This window comes from Scyliorhinus torazame, chromosome 15, assembly GCF_047496885.1.
Source record: "Scyliorhinus torazame isolate Kashiwa2021f chromosome 15, sScyTor2.1, whole genome shotgun sequence".
Taxonomy (NCBI): domain Eukaryota; kingdom Metazoa; phylum Chordata; class Chondrichthyes; order Carcharhiniformes; family Scyliorhinidae; genus Scyliorhinus; species Scyliorhinus torazame.
In genome coordinates this window covers 151,982,758-151,999,911 of record NC_092721.1, presented here as the reverse complement: position 1 = coordinate 151,999,911, position 17,154 = coordinate 151,982,758, and the positions used below count along the sequence as shown (strand labels likewise).

General features: G+C 50.3%; 1 protein-coding gene across 2 annotated transcripts in view; it reads right to left on the bottom strand.

The window, feature by feature from the left end:
* The window catches only part of pan3 (poly(A) specific ribonuclease subunit PAN3), a 269,750-nt gene that overhangs the window by 140,624 nt on the left and 111,972 nt on the right, over nt 1-17,154 (bottom strand). The window lies entirely within an intron of this gene.

Sequence of the window (17,154 nt, the reverse complement as noted above, 5' to 3'; positions counted from 1 at the left end):
ATTTTGCTGGGGTTAATAAGGAAAATCTTTCCTTTGGTGAGGGCATCATCAAGGGGGGATTAGGAGAAATTTATTTACACAGGAACATACTGGATCATGGAATGCGTCGCCACAAGGAGTGGTTTTTTAATATAATCTTTATTGTCACTGCAATGAGGTTGGTTGAATCTGATGCTGTGGCACCATTTAAAGAAAATACTGGATAAATAATTCAACTAGAAGGTTATGGAGAGAGATTGGATTGCTTTAGTATATAGTTGACACAGGCATAATGAGACCAAATGACCTTCTGTGCTATAAAACCATCTACAGTGCCAACGCTTTACAACCAACCATCACTATAATACCAAACCAGAGAAAAGCATAATCAGACTGCATCCCTAACAGTAAGAGATAAGAAAAGAGAAAATCAAATCAAGACAATTGTCAAGACATAATTAACATGGGATAAGGAAAAGATAGAACCCTATTAAAGACACCTAAAGTGCTTTATTTGTATTCATTCATAACAAGTATTTTCAATTAAAAAAATAAACTATGAATCAACAGCAGACTTTACTACTTCTACACACTTTCTCTGATAATATTTCTCAAACCCAGTGCACTCAATTATTTAGCACATGAAGTGCCCTTTGTGCTTGATATGGATCTACATCAATTCCAAAACATTTTGACTCCCACACGAATATTTCAGAAATGCAAAATTCCATTTGCCAACTAAAATCTTTCTTTCAAATCAAATCAAATTGAAGGAAAAAGCACACAAAGTAGCAAAGATTAGTGGGAGACTAGAGGACTGGGAAATCTTTAGGGGGCAACAGAAAGCTACTAAAAAAGTTATAAAGAAGAGCAAGATAGATTATGAGAGTAAACTTCCTCAGAATATAAAAACAGATAGTCAAAGTTTTTACAAATATATAAAACAAAAAAGAGTGGCTAAGGTAAATATTGGTCCTTTAGAGGATGAGAAGAAAGATTTAATAATGGGAGATGAGGAAATGGCTGAGGAACTGAACAGGTTTTTGGGTCGGTCTTCACAGTGGAAGACACAAATAACATGCCAGTGACTGATGGAAATGAGGCTATGACAGGTGAGGACCTTGAGAGGATTGTTATCACGAAGGAGGTAGTGGTGGGCAAGCTAATGGGGCTAAAGGTAGACAAGTCTCCTGGCCCTGATGGAATGCATCCCAGAGTGCTTAAAGAGATGGCTAGGGAAATTGTAAATGCACTATTGATAATTTACCAAAATTCACTAGACTCTGGGGTGGTCCCGGCTGATTGGAAATTAGCAAACGTGACACTACTGTTTAAGAAAGGAGGTAGGCAGAAAGCGGGTAATTATAGGCCAGTGAGCTTAACTTCGGTAATAGGGAAGATGCTGGAATCTATCATCAAGGAAGAAATAGCAAGGCATCTGGATGGAAATTGTCCCATTGGGCAGACGCAGCATGGGTTCATAAAGGGCAGGTCGTGCCTAACTAATTTAGTGGAATGTTTTGAGGACATTACCAGTGCGGTAGATAACGGGGAGCCAATGGATGTGGTATATCTGGATTTCCAGAAAGCCTTTGACAAGGTGCCACACAAAAGGTTGCTGCATAAGATAAAGATGCATGACATTAAGGGGAAAGTAGTAGCATGGATAGAGGATTGGTTAATTAATAGAAAGCAAAGAGTGGGGATTAATGGGTGTTTCTCTGGTTGGCAATCAGTAGCTAGCGTTGTCCCTCAGGGATCAGTGTTGGGCCCACAACTGTTCACAATTTACATAGATGATTTGGAGTTGGGGACCAAGGGCAATGTGTCCAAGTTTGCAGACGACGCTAAGATAAGTGGGAAAGCAAAAAGTGCAGAGGATACTGGAAGTCTGCAGAGGGATTTGGATAGGCTAAGTGAATGGGCTAGGGTCTGGCAAATGGAATACAATGTTGACAAATGTGAGGTTATCCATTTTGGTAGGAATAACAGCAAAAGGGATTATTTAAATGATAAAATATTAAAACATGCTGCTGTGCAGAGAGACCTGGGTGTGCTAGTGCATGAGTCGCAAAAAGTTGATTTACAGGTCCAACAGGTGATTAAGAAGGCAAATGGAATGTTGTCCTTCTTTGCTAGAGGGATGGAGTTTAAGACTAGGGAGGTTATGCTGCAATTGTATAAGGTGTTAGTGAGGCCACACCTGGAGTATTATGTTCAGTTTTGGTCTCCATACTTGAGAAGGGACGTACAGGCACTGGAGGGTGTGCAGAGGAGATTCACTAGGTTAATCCCAGAGCTGAAGGGGTTGGATTATGAGGAGAGGTTGAGTAGACTGGGACTGTACTCATTGGAATTTAGAAAGATATGGGGGGATCTTACAGAAACATATAAAATTATGAAGGGAATAGATAGGATAGATGCGGGCAGGTTGTTTCCACTGGCGGGTGAAAGCAGAACTAGGGGGCATAGCCTCAAAATAAGGGGAATTAGATTTAGGACTGAGTTTAGGAGGAACTTCTTCACCCAAAGGGTTGTGAATCTATGGAATTCCTTGCCGAGTGAAGCAGTAGAGGCTCCTTCATTAAATGTTTTTAAGATAAAGATAGTTAGCTTTTTGAAGAATAAAGGGATTAAGGGTTATGGTTTTCGGGTCGGAAAGTGGAGCTGAGTCCACAAAAGATCAGCCATGATCTCATTGAATGATGGAGCAGGCTCGAGGGGCCAGATGGCCTACTCCTGCTTCTAGTTCTTATGTTCGTATGTTCTTTCAAGCTAACCCAGTCTGAAAAACAAAGCAACTTGGCAAATGAGAAACAATGACGGTGCATATATTTTAGTCGTTGGTTTGTCAGATTAAGCCTCTCCCTTTCAGGAGTCAACTCCTAATTTTTACCAGTTTGATTTCAGGCTAGAATATTTTTCACACGGCCAAGTTTTCCCCATGGCCTTGAGTAACAGCAATATTTTTACAGGACTCTTCTGAATGAAAAACTGAAATAGTTGCCACAAAAAACTGAAATTACATAATCAATCAGATCACATGGATCCACAGCAAGGCAAGACCTTTAGAAAAAGGGTGCTTTAAGGGGAGAAGTAATAAACTAGCCCACCATCAGTCTAGACTCTCAGAATAATGCTATGCTGAAATAGGTCATTTGACTTATCTACTTTGTCAGTATTTATCTCACGCAAGTCACAAGTTCTATCCACAACTCAGAAGCGTCAAAGCTGCAAACCTTTCTGTTGTCAGATTGCGTCTCACACAGGACTGAATTATCAGAGAATCTAAAGGCAGGAATACAGGTGGTGGGTGACAGGAATTCTGCCCTCCTCCAAATTTACACAGTTGAAAAGTTCACTGAGAGTTCGTCAGGGGAAACAGATCATTTGAAGAGAGACATATACAAGGTTGGAAGCCAGCTATGACTTCCCCGTGCATCACCCTAGCCCCATAAGAGGTTCAAGCAAGGCAAAAAGGGGACTGGGTACTTGACAAGGACGTTCCCTTGACGCTACACAGTTGGCAGGGCGAATGGGCACTCGGCTCCTGGGCTTTGAACGGGGTCTATATAGCCCCGGCACTGCAGGGCCAAAAGGTCAAGGAGCAAGGCTTCCAAAGTCAAATGGGCTGTTACTCGCCCAGGTGGCACCAAATGACAATGGGGACACAGCTGTCAGATTATGGGCCTAGTGGTGATGAGGGCCAACCTCACTGGAAAGGCAGAACCCCAGGTATCAGAAGGGGATGGGAGAGAAAAGAAGGGCAAGAGGGCAATGCGGCATAAACCCCCAACATAGAATCGATTACCAAAAATAGTGCTATTTCTTGATTCCCAAAAGCCAGTGCCACAGGAGACTCCAACTCTCCATGCAGATAGTTACAGATATATGTACCCTTGTTGATGAAGACTATGCCCTACCAGAGGCCAAAGTCACTGTGGCCTTCAACTTCTGTTTCTAGCTTCTTTCAAGAATCAGTTGTGGACCTTCGTGACATCTGAAAAACAGCTGCACACCCCTATATCTCGCTGGTCACTGATGCCCTTTGCCAGAGCTGGATTGTACATTCATTTGATGACAGACACTGACAGGAGGCATTGGGTTTTGCCTCCATTACTGGATTTCCCAGGTGCGGGGTTTCATCAACTTGCACCCACGTGGCCTTCAAGGCATTCATTGACCAGCCAATGAGATCCATCAACAAGGCGACTTCCACTCGCACAAAGTCCATTTGGTCTGAGATCACAATAGGAGCTTCCTTTACATGTGCATTAATGTTCCTGACTTTGACATGACTCCTTCATCGTCTGCCAGTCCAGGCTGCCTTAAATCTTCTTTCCAACTCCCAAAGTGCTTGGATGGATCCGAGGAAACATGGGAAATCCCTTGAAGAAATAGCTATGCACTTCTCTACAGGAGCCACAGAGATGATCCAGCTGATGCCACCTATTCAGTAAGGCTATAATTGAGCAGGCCATCAGATTTCTGAAGATGCGACTCTGGTGCTTTTCTCATTGGAGCGAAGAAGGCAGAGAGGTGACTTGATAGAGGTGTACAAGGTGATGAGAGGCATGGATAGAGTGGATAGCCAGAGACTTTTCCCCAGGGTGGAAATGGCTGTCACGAGGGGACATAATATTAAGGTGATTGGAGGAAAGTATAGGGGAGATGTCAGAGGTAGGTTCTTTACACAGAGGGTGGTGGGTGTGTGGAATGCACTGCCAGCAGAGGTGGTGGAGTCAGAGTCATTACGGACATTTAAGCAACTCTTAGACAGGCACATGGACAGCAGTAAATCGAAGGGGTGTAGGTTAGGTTGATCTTAGATTAGGATAAATGGTCAGCACAACATCGTGGGCTGAAGGGCCTGTACTGTACTGTTCTATGTTCTATGGTGCTGAGACCTCAGATTTAGCAAGAGACTCGCTCAGTGTGGGGGTCTGCTATGGTCCCCATAACATGGCCCTCCAGAGAGCTGTAGACGTTGAGGATGTTGAGGCCCTGGAAGGAGACAGCTCCTCAAAGAAGCAGAGAGGGATAAGAGATGAGGAGGAGTTGGAGGGAGATTATGTTGAACAGACAAGTGTTCCTGGTGCATGACAAGGGGGCTTGCGCCTGCCACTCTCCAGGAAGAGGAACTCCCTCCCCAGAGCCTCCAGCATTAGATCCAGGTCACAATCGAAGATTAAGGGCAGCACGGTAGAACAGTGATTAGCACTGTTGCTTCACAGCGCCAGGGTACCAGGTTCGATTCTCATCTTGGGTCACTGTGCGGAGTCTACATGGATTTCCTCCGGATGCTCCGGTTTCCTCCCACAAGTCCCGAAAGGGGCATTTAAGGGGCATCTTGACAAATACATGAATAGGATGGGAATAGAGGGATACGGACCCAGGAAGTGTAGAAGATTGTAGTTTAGTCGGGCAACATGGTCGGCACGGGCTTGGAGGGCCGAAGGGCCTGTTCCTGTGCTGTACATTTCTTTGTTCTTTGAAAGATGTGCTGTTCAGTAACGTGGACATTCTGAATTCTCCCTCCGTGTACCCGAACAGGCGCCGGAATGTGGCGACTAGGAGCTTTTCACAGTAACTTCACTGCAGTGTTAATGTAAGCCTATCTGTGAAAATAAAGATTATTAAAAAGAAGTTTGCCCTGCACAGGTGCTAGTCCACCAAGCTCCCCTGCAAGATCCGGTTTCCTTTTGGTGCAGTAGAAGGCTTTTGCACAAACCACAGTTGTCCCTCTCAGGCAACCAGCAGTCTCACTGCTTGGTGCGTCTATAAGAGTCTCACATTTCACCCGAACCATCTCCATTCTTCCCCTACGCGTTCTAAAATGACAAAACCTGTCTCTGGATCAATTAAGGGCTCACCCATGTTCAAGTCCAAATTTGATCACATTCCTACCATGGTAAGCTTCTGAGCCAGCTCCCATTTCCTACATCCGTGGCGATAATGCAGCCCGCAATCATTGACAATTTAAAACGTCATCCAACTGAATATTAGGGTAAACATGAATGGTATATATATTACAAATGTTAGCATGCAAGTACTGCAAATGGAATGTTGCCGTTAATAGCAGGGAGCAAGGAAGGTAAAAGTAGGCAAATTTGAAGAGGAGGTGGTGGCATGATCACTGGAACAGTAATCCAGTGGTCCAGGTTAAAGCTCTGGGGACATAGGTACAAATTCTACTATGGCATCTGGTGGAATTAAATTCAATGAAAAAATCTGGAATTAAAAGCTAATCTAATGTGACAAAACCATTTTTTTTTTTTTTAAACAAACAATTTAATTGAGGTATTTTAGGCATATAGAAAAAATGACATTGTACAGTACAAACAAAAAATGTCAAGACACAAATTCCACATCAAACATAATGCAAACCACGGCTCTGTTCACGCATGGATCTGCCTCAATATCCCCCTACTCTACTCTACTCTCCCCTAGCACCCCCCCCCCTGCTGACGCTTACTCCTCTGCGAAGAAGTCGATAAATGGCTGCCACCTTCGGGCGAACCCTAGTAGCGAACCTCTCAAGGCGAACTTGACTTTCTCTAGGCCAAGAAAGCTCGCCATGTCCGATAGCCATACCTCAGCCCTCGGGCGCTTTGAGTCCCTCCATGCTAACAGTATTCGTCGCCGGGCTACTAGGGAAGCAAAGGCCAGAACATCGGCCTCCCTCTCTTCCTGGACACCCGGGTCCTCCGAAACCCCAAAGATTGTCACCTCCGGGCTCATTACCACCCTAGTTTTCAACACCGGGGACATGACATCTGCGAATCCCTGCCAATACCCCCCCGAGTTTAGGGCATGACCAGAACATATGTACATGGTTAGCCGGCCCTCCGGCGCATCTGGCACACTTGTCCTCCAGCCCGAAGAATTTACTCATCCGGGCCACCGTCATGTGGGCCCGGGCCACCGTCATGTGGGCCCGGTGCACGACCTTAAACTGGATCAGGCTGAGCCTGGCGCATGTTGCGGTCATGTTTACTCTGCTCAGGGCTTCTGCCCAAATACCATCCTCCAGCTCTTTCCCCCCCCCCCCCCCCCCCCACTCCGGAGCTCCTCCTCCCACTTACGCTTCAGGTCCTCGGTCTGCGTATCCTCAGCTCTCTTTTAGCTCCTTGCAGACGTCTGAAACTCTGCCCCCTCCCGCCTCTCCCCTAGGAACTACCCTGTCCTGTCTCACGTGGGAAGGACGGCACCAGTCTGCGTACAAAATCCCTCGCCTGCAAGTATCTAAAGTCGTTCCCTCGCGTCAGCCCAAAATTCTCCTCCAGCGCCCTCAAGCTCGGAAAGCTCCCTTCCAGGAACAGATCCCCCCATCCTCACAATCCCCACCCTCCTCCACAGTCACTACCCCCCATCCATGTTGCTCGGGGCAAATCGGTGGTTGCCGCAGATTAGGGTCCACACCGATGCTCTTTCCTCCCCTACATGCCTCCTCCACTGGCCCCAGATCCGAAGAGCCGCTACCACTATCGGGCTGGTGGAGTACCGTGCTGGCGAAAGCAGCAGAGGCGCCGTGACGAGGGCTGCTAAGCTAGTGCCCCTGCATGAAGCAGCCTCCATCCGCTCCCAAACCGACCCCGCACCCACCATCCATTTCCTTATCATCGCTATCATCATACCACCCAGTAATATCTGCTGGAGTTCAGCAACGTCAGCCTCCCTTCTCCTCGGTTCCTTTCAAGCATCACCCTCTACACCCTTGGGGACTTCCCTGCCCATACAAATCCCAGAATAATTTTATTCAGCCTCTTAAAGAAGGACCGCGGGATAAAGATGGGGAGACACTGAAAAACAAACAATAACTGCAGGAGAATCGTCATCTTAACAGTCTGCACCCTCCCCGCCAATGGCAGCGGGAGAGCATCCCACCTCTGGACCTCCTCCCTCACTCGTTCCACCAGTTGGGACAGGCTGAGCTTGTGCAACCCGCCCCAGTCCCGTGCCACCCGAATCCCCAAATATCAGAAACTCTCCCCCACTAGCCTGAACGGCAACCCCTTCAGCCTACTCTCCTGCCCCCTCGCCTGAATTACAAACAACTCGCTCTTAGCCATGTTCAGTTTGTATCCGGAGAACCGGCCAAATTCCCTCAGGGTTGCCATAGTACCGTCCATCCCCACCATTGGGTCTGATACATATAACAGCAGATCATCCGCGTATAACGAGACTCCATGTTCCACTACCCCCCGGACCAGCCCTTTCCAGCCCCTAGAAGCTCTCAGTGCAATTGCCAGCGACTCTATGGCCATCGCAAACAGCAGTGGGGAGAGACGGCAGCCCTGTCTTGTCCCACGGTGCAGTCTAAAGTAGTCTGATGTTGTCCTGTTCGTCCTTACACTCTCCTCCGGGGCCTGATTAAATAGCCTAACCCAGTCGATGAAACCTCCCCCCGGAACCGTCCTAGTACCTCCCACAGATCATCCCACTCGACCCAGTCAAAAGCCTTTTCAGCATCCATGGCTACCACTGTCTCTACCTCCCTACTCTCCGGGGGCATCATAATCACGTTGAGCAGCCTTCTCATGTTGGCCACCAGCTGCCTCCCCTTTATAAACCCGGTTTGGTCCTCCCCAATTACATCCGGTACACAGTCCTCAATTCTGGTCGCCAAAATCTTGGCCAGTAACTTGGCGTCTAAGCTTTTTTTTTTTAATTCTCCTCCATTTTCACATTTTCTCCCACATTTACATCCAACAACAATAAACAATAATCAGCAAGATATGTCAGTCCCCATAATAACAACAACGATCCCATCCGCCCACCAACCCCCAAACCTCAACCCGCATGTTTACATAAACAAATGACAAAAATAAATCAGGGATTACCCGTAGTCACCCTTAATCTTACACAGCTCCCCGCCCCCCCCCCCCCCCCAGGCCTCCAGCTCCTCCCGTCCACTGCCTCTTGTAAAACTCCTCCCCCTACCCTCGGTTCCCTCCCCCCCCAACTTTCCATCCCGGCTAGACCACTCGGACCCTGTTCTGCCAGGCTCCGATGGCCGCAGCCCCTCCCCCACCTCATTCCCGTTCACTGGCCGGCACACACCGGCCAGCGTGGAGGCCCCCGCCCGGGTCCCTTTCCCACTTGCCCGGACCCGGGAAAGCCCAAAGATCCCCTTTTAGCACACAAACCCGCCTATCCACCTACACCCCAAAGAACTCTCATTTCGAGTGAAAGTCCCATCCTTTCCCTCGTCCAAATATATACCACATTGGCTCCTTTAATCTCTACACCCGCGCGCAGTGATACAAAAAAGAAGAAAATACAGTCATGAGGTTACATCGGCACATGGCCATTCCTCAGTTTGTCAGTTCTGCCACAGTCCTTCTACTTTCGCAAACTCCTCCGCTGCTTCCGCCGTTCCAAAATAAAAGTCCCTGAGCTTGTAAGTCACCCTCAGCTTCGCTGGATATACAATGCCGCACCGCACCTTGCTAATGTACAGTGCCCTCTTCACCCGGTTGAAGGCAGCCCGCCTCCTTGCCAGCTCCACCGTAAAGTCCTGGTATACACGTATACCAGCTCCAGCCCACTGCACCACCCGCTTCTGCTTGGCCCAGCTCAGGACCGTCTCCTTCACCCTGTACTTACGGAAGCACAGAGTCACTGCCCTTGGCAGCTCACTTGCCTTTGGTACAGGCCTCCACGACCGATGAGCCCGATCCAGTTCATATCGGGAGAGGTCCTCCCCCTCCCCCAGTAGTTTTGCCAGCATCGTGGCAAAATACTCAGTCGGCTTCGGTCCTTCAACTCCTTCGGGCAGCCCCACAATCCTCAAGTTCTGTCGCCTGGATCTATTTTCCAGGTCTTCCATTTTTCCTCGCAGATCCTTGTTAGTATCCATCACCTTCCGCATCTCTTTCCCCATCGAGGCAAGTTGATCACCGTGCTGCAATAACGTCTCCTTCACTTCCTTCAGCGCCTCCCCTTGCTCTCGCACCTCCGCCACTGCGCTCGCCACCTCCGTCCTCACCGGGGAAACCGCCTCCTCCACCAGCACACTCAAAGCCTCCTTCATCTCCTTCCTCACCGTCTCCATGCATTTCGCAATCTGCGCCAACTGCTTTTCAAATTCCGCAGCCATCACCTTGGTTATTTCTTCAGCCGTAAGCAGTGCGGCCTTCCCTGGTGCTCCAGCCTCCATTTTTCCTGGTGACCCCGCGGTGACCTTTCCACTCCCGACGGACCTCCAGCTGGTTTTTTTTCGGCCGTTTTTCTGCTCACCCTCGACATTTTTCTTTGTTCTTTTTTTTTCCTCCTGTGTCTTCTCAGTGCCTCCTCCGTGCCTTCTCCCTTCTTCTGCCGCCTCCGCGGACCCTGGGACCGGGCTTAAAGCCCCGAAATTGCCGTTCCCGAGCGGGGGCTCTCCATTGTGCGGCCGCCTCCCGCCCGCCGTCACCGGAAGTCTTGGCGTCTAGGTTAATCTAAGAGATCGGCCTGTATGACCCACAGGCCTCCGGGTCCTTATCCCGTTTCAGAATGAGCGAGATGGTGGCCTGCAACATCGTCGGGGGTAAACTCCCTCCGTCTCTTGCCTCGTTAAAGACCCTGACCAGCACCGGCCCCACTATCCTGGCAAATTTTTTGTAAAACTCCATCGGATACCCATCCGGCCCCGGGGCTTTACCCGACTGCATGACCTTCAGGCCCCCCAACACCTCTTCGATCCTGACCAGGGCCCCCAGTCCGTCCACCAACCCCCTCCCCACTCTTGGGAAGGTCAGTCCGTCCAAGAATCGCCTCATCTCCCCCAGTCTCCCGGGTAGTTCCGAAGTGTACAGCTTCCTATAAAAGTCCCTAAAGACCTTGTTCAGCCCTGCTGGATCACCCACTAGATTACCTTCCCCATCCACTACCCTCCCTATTTCCTTAACCGCTTCCCTCTTCCTCAGTTGCTGTGCAAGCATTCTACTGGCCTTCTCCCCATGCTCATAAATCGCGCCTTTTACCTTTCTAAGCTGCTCTACAGCCTTGCCTGTAGTTAGCAACCCAAATTCGGCCTGCAGCCTCTGTCGTTTCCGGAGTAACTCTGGCCTCGGGGATTCCGTGTAACTCCTGTCCGTCCATAGAAGTTTCTTAATCAGTTGGTCCTTCTCTGCCCTATCTGTCCTGTCCCTGTACACCCGGATTGAAATCAGCTCCCCTCTCACCACTGCCTTCAGTGCCTCCCAGAGCACCGCTGCCGAGACTTCTCCAGTATCGTTCACCTGCAGGTAATTCTGCATGCATTTCCTCAGCCTCTCGAACACCGCCTCGTCCGCGTGTAGTCCAACTTCCAGCCTCCATGGTGGGCGCTGAAAGCTGTCCTTACAAAACTGCAGGTCTACCCAGTGTGGAGCATGGTCCGATATGGCAATTGCCGAATATTCTGCCACTGCCACCCCCCCCCCCCCCCCACTTCGCCCAGCAGGTCACAAAACCATTATTGGTTTTCTTAAAAACCCATCTGTATCACCGATGTCCTTTCGGGAAGGAAAACCGCCAATTTTACCTTGTCTGGCCTAAATGTGACTCCAGGCCCACAGCAATGCGGTTGACTCTTAACTGCCCTTTGAAATGGCCTAATATGCCACTTGGCTCGGGGGCAACTAGGGATGGGCAACAAAGTCTGGCTTTGCCGGAGACGCTCACTTTCCAAGTTCTTCTTTTACGTTTTGCTACAGTTGTAAAGGGAATTGGTGAGACCACGCCTGGAGTACTGTGTATAGTTTTGATCTCCTTACTTAATTGCATTAGAAGCAGTGCAAAAAAGATTCATTTGAGACTTCCGGGTGCGGCGATGACCAGCTGAGTCGCACGTTTCGGCAGCTCCCGGTGAAACGGACTTTTGGGCTCTTGATAGGAGCCCCAACGGCAATTTTGACGGCTAAAAACACTGTGCGGTAAACCAGAAGGGAATCCCCCCTGGATACGGATGAAAAAAGGAGGAGAAAGTGGCCGGATTGCAGTGGATCCTTTAGAACAGCGGCCAGGAAGGCAAGCAAAAACCAAGATGGCGTCGGAAGGTGGCAGTTTAACATGGGGCCCTGAACAACAAGAGTTCTTGAAATGCTGTGTGGAAGAGCTCAAAAAGGAAATGAAGAAAGAGCTGTTGGCCCCGATACTACAGGCGATCGAAGGGCTAAAGGAGGAACAAAAGACCCAGGAGCGGGAGCTTCGGGGTGTGAAGGCAAAGGCAGCCGAGAATGAGGACGATATACATGGCCTGGTGGTGAAGACGGAGATGCATGAGGCACATCAGAAACGATGTGTGGAAAGGTTGGAGGCACTGGAGAACAATGCAAGGAGGAACAACCTGAGGATTCTTGGTCTTCCTGAAGGTGTGGAGGGAGCGGACGTCGGGGCATATGTGAGCACGATGCTGCACTCGTTAATGGGAGCGGAGGCCCCGGCGGGTCCGTTGGAGGTGGAGGGAGCATACCGAGTGATGGCGCGAGGACTGAGAGCAGGAGAAATTCCCAGAGCCATAGTGGTGAGATTCCTCCGTTTTAAGGATAGAGAAATGGTCCTTAGATGGGCAAAGAAAACTCGGAGCAGTAAATGGGAGAACGCGGTGATCCGCGTTTATCAAGACTGGAGTGCGGAGGTGGCGAGAAGGAGGGCGAGCTTTAATCGGGCCAAGGCGGTGCTTCATAAAAAGAAGATAAAATTTGGAATGCTGCAACCGGCAAGACTGTGGGTCACATATCGAGGAAGGCACCACTACTTTGAGACGGCGGATGAAGCGTGGACTTTTATTGTGGAAGAAAAACTGGAATGAGCGGGTTATTAAAAAGACCGTTTGAACAAAGTGGTGGGGCGAATGTGGGGGGTGAAGAGGGGGGTTAAAAAGGGGGGAAAGAGGAGTTTTATGTACTAATCCTGCGATGTGGTAACTTTTCTCTCTTCCACAGGTGGTGATGGGGGAGGAGGGGAGGTGGAGGAGATGGGGCGTTGGCCATTGGGGGCGGGGCCAAGGGAGAAGCGCGGGCTTGGTTCCCGCGCTATGATAATCATGGCGGGAATAGAGAAGCAGGAAGGAGGGGGCGTCGCACGGTGCGAGCCGAGGTCACGGGGGGAAGCCGAGGTCGGCCAGAGTTTGCTGACTTCTGGGAGCAACATGGGGGGAGTAATTACGCTAGCGGGGGATCTAGCGGGGGGGGTGGGAGGGGGGAATTACTGGGTTGCTGCTGCTGGGGAGAGGGGGGAGCTGATATGGGAGGGGATGGGCAGAGGGGCACCGCCTGGGGGAGATACAGCTGCGTGGGAACCGGGTGAGGAGCTGGAAAAAGGGGATGGCTAATCGACAAGGGGAGGGGGGGTAGGAAGCCCCCCAACCCGGCTGATCACGTGGAACGTGAGAGGGCTGAACGGGCCAATAAAGAGGGCACGGGTACTCGCACACCTTAAGAAACTTAAGGCAGATGTGGTTATGTTACAGGAAACGCACCTGAAACTGATAGACCAGGTTAGGCTACGCAAAGGATGGGTGGGGCAGGTGTTCCATTCGGGGCTAGATGCGAAAAACAGGGGGGTGGCTATATTAGTGGGGAAGCGGGTAATGTTCGAGGCAAAGATTATAGTGGCAGATAACGGGGGCAGATACGTGATGGTGAGTGGCAAACTACAGGGGGAGACGGTGGTTTTGGTAAACGTATATGCCCCGAACTGGGATGTTGCCAATTTTGAGGCGGATGCTAGGACGCATTCCGGACCTAGAGATGGGAAAGCTGATAATGGGGGGAGATTTTAATACGGTGTTGGAACCAGGGCTGGATAGGTCGAAGTCCAGGACTCGAAGGAGGCCGGCAGCAGCCAAGGTACTTAAAGATTTTATGGAGCAGATGGGAGGTGTAGACCCGTGGAGATTTAGCAGACCTAGGAGTAAGGAGTTCTCGTTTTTCTCCTATGTCCATAAAGTCTACTCGCGAATAGACTTTTTTGTGCTGGGAAGGGCGTTGATCCCGAAGGTGAGGGGAACGGAGTATACGGCTATAGCCATTTCGGATCACGCTCCACACTGGGTAGACTTGGAAATAGGGGAGGAAACAGGAGGGCGCCCACCCTGGAGAATGGACATGGGACTAATGGCAGATGAGGGGGTGTGTCTAAGGGTGAGGGGGTGCATTGAAAAGTACTTGGAACTCAATGATAATGGGGAGGTCCAGGTGGGCGTGGTCTGGGAGGCACTGAAGGCGGTGGTTAGAGGGGAGCTGATATCAATAAGGGTACATAAAGGGAAGCAGGAGAGTAAGGAACGGGAGCGGTTGCTGCAAGAACTTTTGAGGGTGGACAGACAATATGCGGAAGCACCGGAGGAGGGACTGTACAGGGAAAGGCAAAGGCTACATGTAGAATTTGACTTGCTGACTATGGACACTGCAGAGGCACAATGGAGGAAGGCACAGGGTGTACAGTACGAATATGGGGAGAAGGCGAGCAGGTTGCTGGCACACCAATTGAGGAAAAGGGGAGCAGCGAGGGAAATAGGGGGAGTGAGGGATGAGGAAGGAGAGATGGAGCGGGGAGCGGAGAGAGTGAATGGAGTGTTCAAGACATTTTATAAAAAATTATATGAAGCTCAACCCCTGGATGGGAGGGAGAGAATGATGGGCTTTTTGGATCGGCTGGAATTTCCCAAGGTGGAAGAGCAGGAAAGGGTGGGACTGGGAGCACAGATCGAGGTAGAAGAAGTGGTGAAAGGAATTAGGAGCATGCAGGCGGGAAAGGCCCCGGGACCGGATGGATTCCCAGTCGAATTCTATAGAAAATATGTGGACTTGCTCGCCCTGGCATTGACGAGGACCTTTAATGAGGCAAAGGAAAGGGGACAACTGCCCCCGACTATGTCTGAAGCAACGATATCGCTTCTCTTAAAGAAGGAAAAGGACCCGCTACAATGCGGGTCCTATAGACCTATTTCCCTCCTAAATGTAGATGCCAAGATCCTGGCCAAGGTAATGGCAATGAGAATAGAGGAATGTGTCCCGGGGGTGGTCCACGAGGACCAAACTGGGTTTGTGAAGGGGAGACAGCTGAACACGAATATACGGAGGCTGTTAGGGGTAATGATGATGGCCCCACCAGAGGGGGAAACGGAGATAGTAGTGGAGATGGTGCCGAGAAAGCATTTGATAGAGTGGAGTGGGATTATTTGTGGGAGGTGTTGAGGAGATTTGGTTTTGGAGAGGGGTATGTTAGATGGGTGCAGCTGTTGTGTAGGGCCCCGATGGCGAGCGTGGTCACGAATGGACGGGGATCTGCATATTTTCGGCTCCATAGAGGGACAAGGCAGGGATGCCCTCTGTCCCCATTATTGTTTGCACTGGCGATTGAGCCCCTGGCGATAGCGTTGAGGGATTCCAAGAAGTGCAGGGGAGTACTTAGAGGAGGAGAAGAACACCGGGTATCTTTGTATGCGGACGATTTGTTACTATATATGGCAGACCCGGCGGAGGGGATGCCAGAAATAACGCGGATACTTGGGGAGTTTGGGGATTTTTCAGGGTATAAATTGAACATGGGGAAAAGTGAGTTGTTTGTGGTGCATCCAGGGGAGCAGAGTAGAGAAATAGAGGACCTACCGTTGAGGAAGGTAACAAGGGACTTTCGTTACCTGGGGATCCAGATAGCCAAGAATTGGGGCACATTGCATAGGTTAAATTTAACGAGGTTGGTGGAACAAATGGAGGAGGATTTCAAGAGATGGGATATGGTATCCCTGTCACTGGCAGGGAGGGTGCAGGCGGTTAAGATGGTGGTCCTCCCGAGATTCCTCTTCGTGTTTCAGTGCCTCCCGGTGGTGATCACGAAGGCTTTTTTTAAAAAGGATCGAAAAGAGCATCATGGGTTTTGTGTGGGCCGGGAAGACCCCGAGAGTGAGGAAGGGATTCTTACAGCGTAGCAGGGATAGGGGGGGGCTGGCACTACCGAGCCTAAGTGAGTATTATTGGGCCGCTAATATTTCAATGGTGAGTCAGTGGATGGGAGAGGAGGAGGGAGCGGCGTGGAAGAGATTAGAGAGGGCGTCCTGTAGGGGGACTAGCCTACAGGCTATGTTGACAGCCCCATTGCCGTTCTCACCGAGGAACAACACCACAAGCCCGGTGGTGGTGGCTACACTGAAGATTTGGGGACAGTGGAGACGGCATAGGGGAAAGACTGGAGCCTTGGGGGGGTCCCCGATAAGAAACAACCATAGGTTTGCCCCGGGGGGAATGGATGGGGGATATGGAATGTGGCAAAGAGCAGGAATAACGCAACTGAAAGATCTGTTTGTGGATGGGAAGTTTGCGAGTCTGGGAGCGCTGACCGAGAAATATGGGTTGCCCCAAGGGAATGCATTCAGGTATATGCAACTGAGGGCTTTTGTGAGGCAACAGGTGAGGGAATTCCCGCAGCTCCCGACACAAGAGGTGCAGGACAGAGTGATCTCAAAGACATGGGTGGGGGATGGTAAGGTGTCAGATATATATAGGGAAATGAGGGATGAAGGGGAGACTATGGTAGATGAACTAAAAGGGAAATGGGAAGAAGAGCTGGGGGAGGAGATCGAGGAGGGGCTGTGGGCAGATGCCCTAAGCAGGGTAAACTCGTCGTCCTCGTGTGCCAGGCTAAGCCTGATTCAGTTTAAGGTATTACACAGGGCGCATATGACTGGAGCACGGCTCAGTAAATTTTTTGGGGTGGAGGATAGGTGTGCGAGGTGCTTGAGAAGCCCAGCGAATCATACCCATATGTTTTGGTCATGCCCGGCACTCCAGGGGTTTTGGATGGGGGTGACAAAGGTGCTTTCAAAAGTAGTAGGGGTCCGGGTCGAACCAAGCTGGGGGTTGGCTATATTTGGGGTTGCACAAGAGCCGTGGAGTGCAGGAGGCGAGAGAGGCCCATATTTTGGCCTTTGCGTCCCTAGTAGCCCGGCGTAGGATATTGCTAATGTGGAAAGAAGCCAAGCCCCCGGGGGTGGAGACCTGGATAAATGACATGGCAGGGTTTATAAAGCTAGAGCGGATTAAGTTCGTCCTAAGGGGGTCGGCTCAAGGGTTCACCAGGCGGTGGCAACCGTTCGTCGAATACCTCGCAGAAAGATAGATGGAATGGAAAAAAGAAGGCAGCAACAGCAGCCCAGGATCGGGGGTGGGGTGGGTGGGTGGGGGGGGGGGGGGGGGGGGGGGGGGG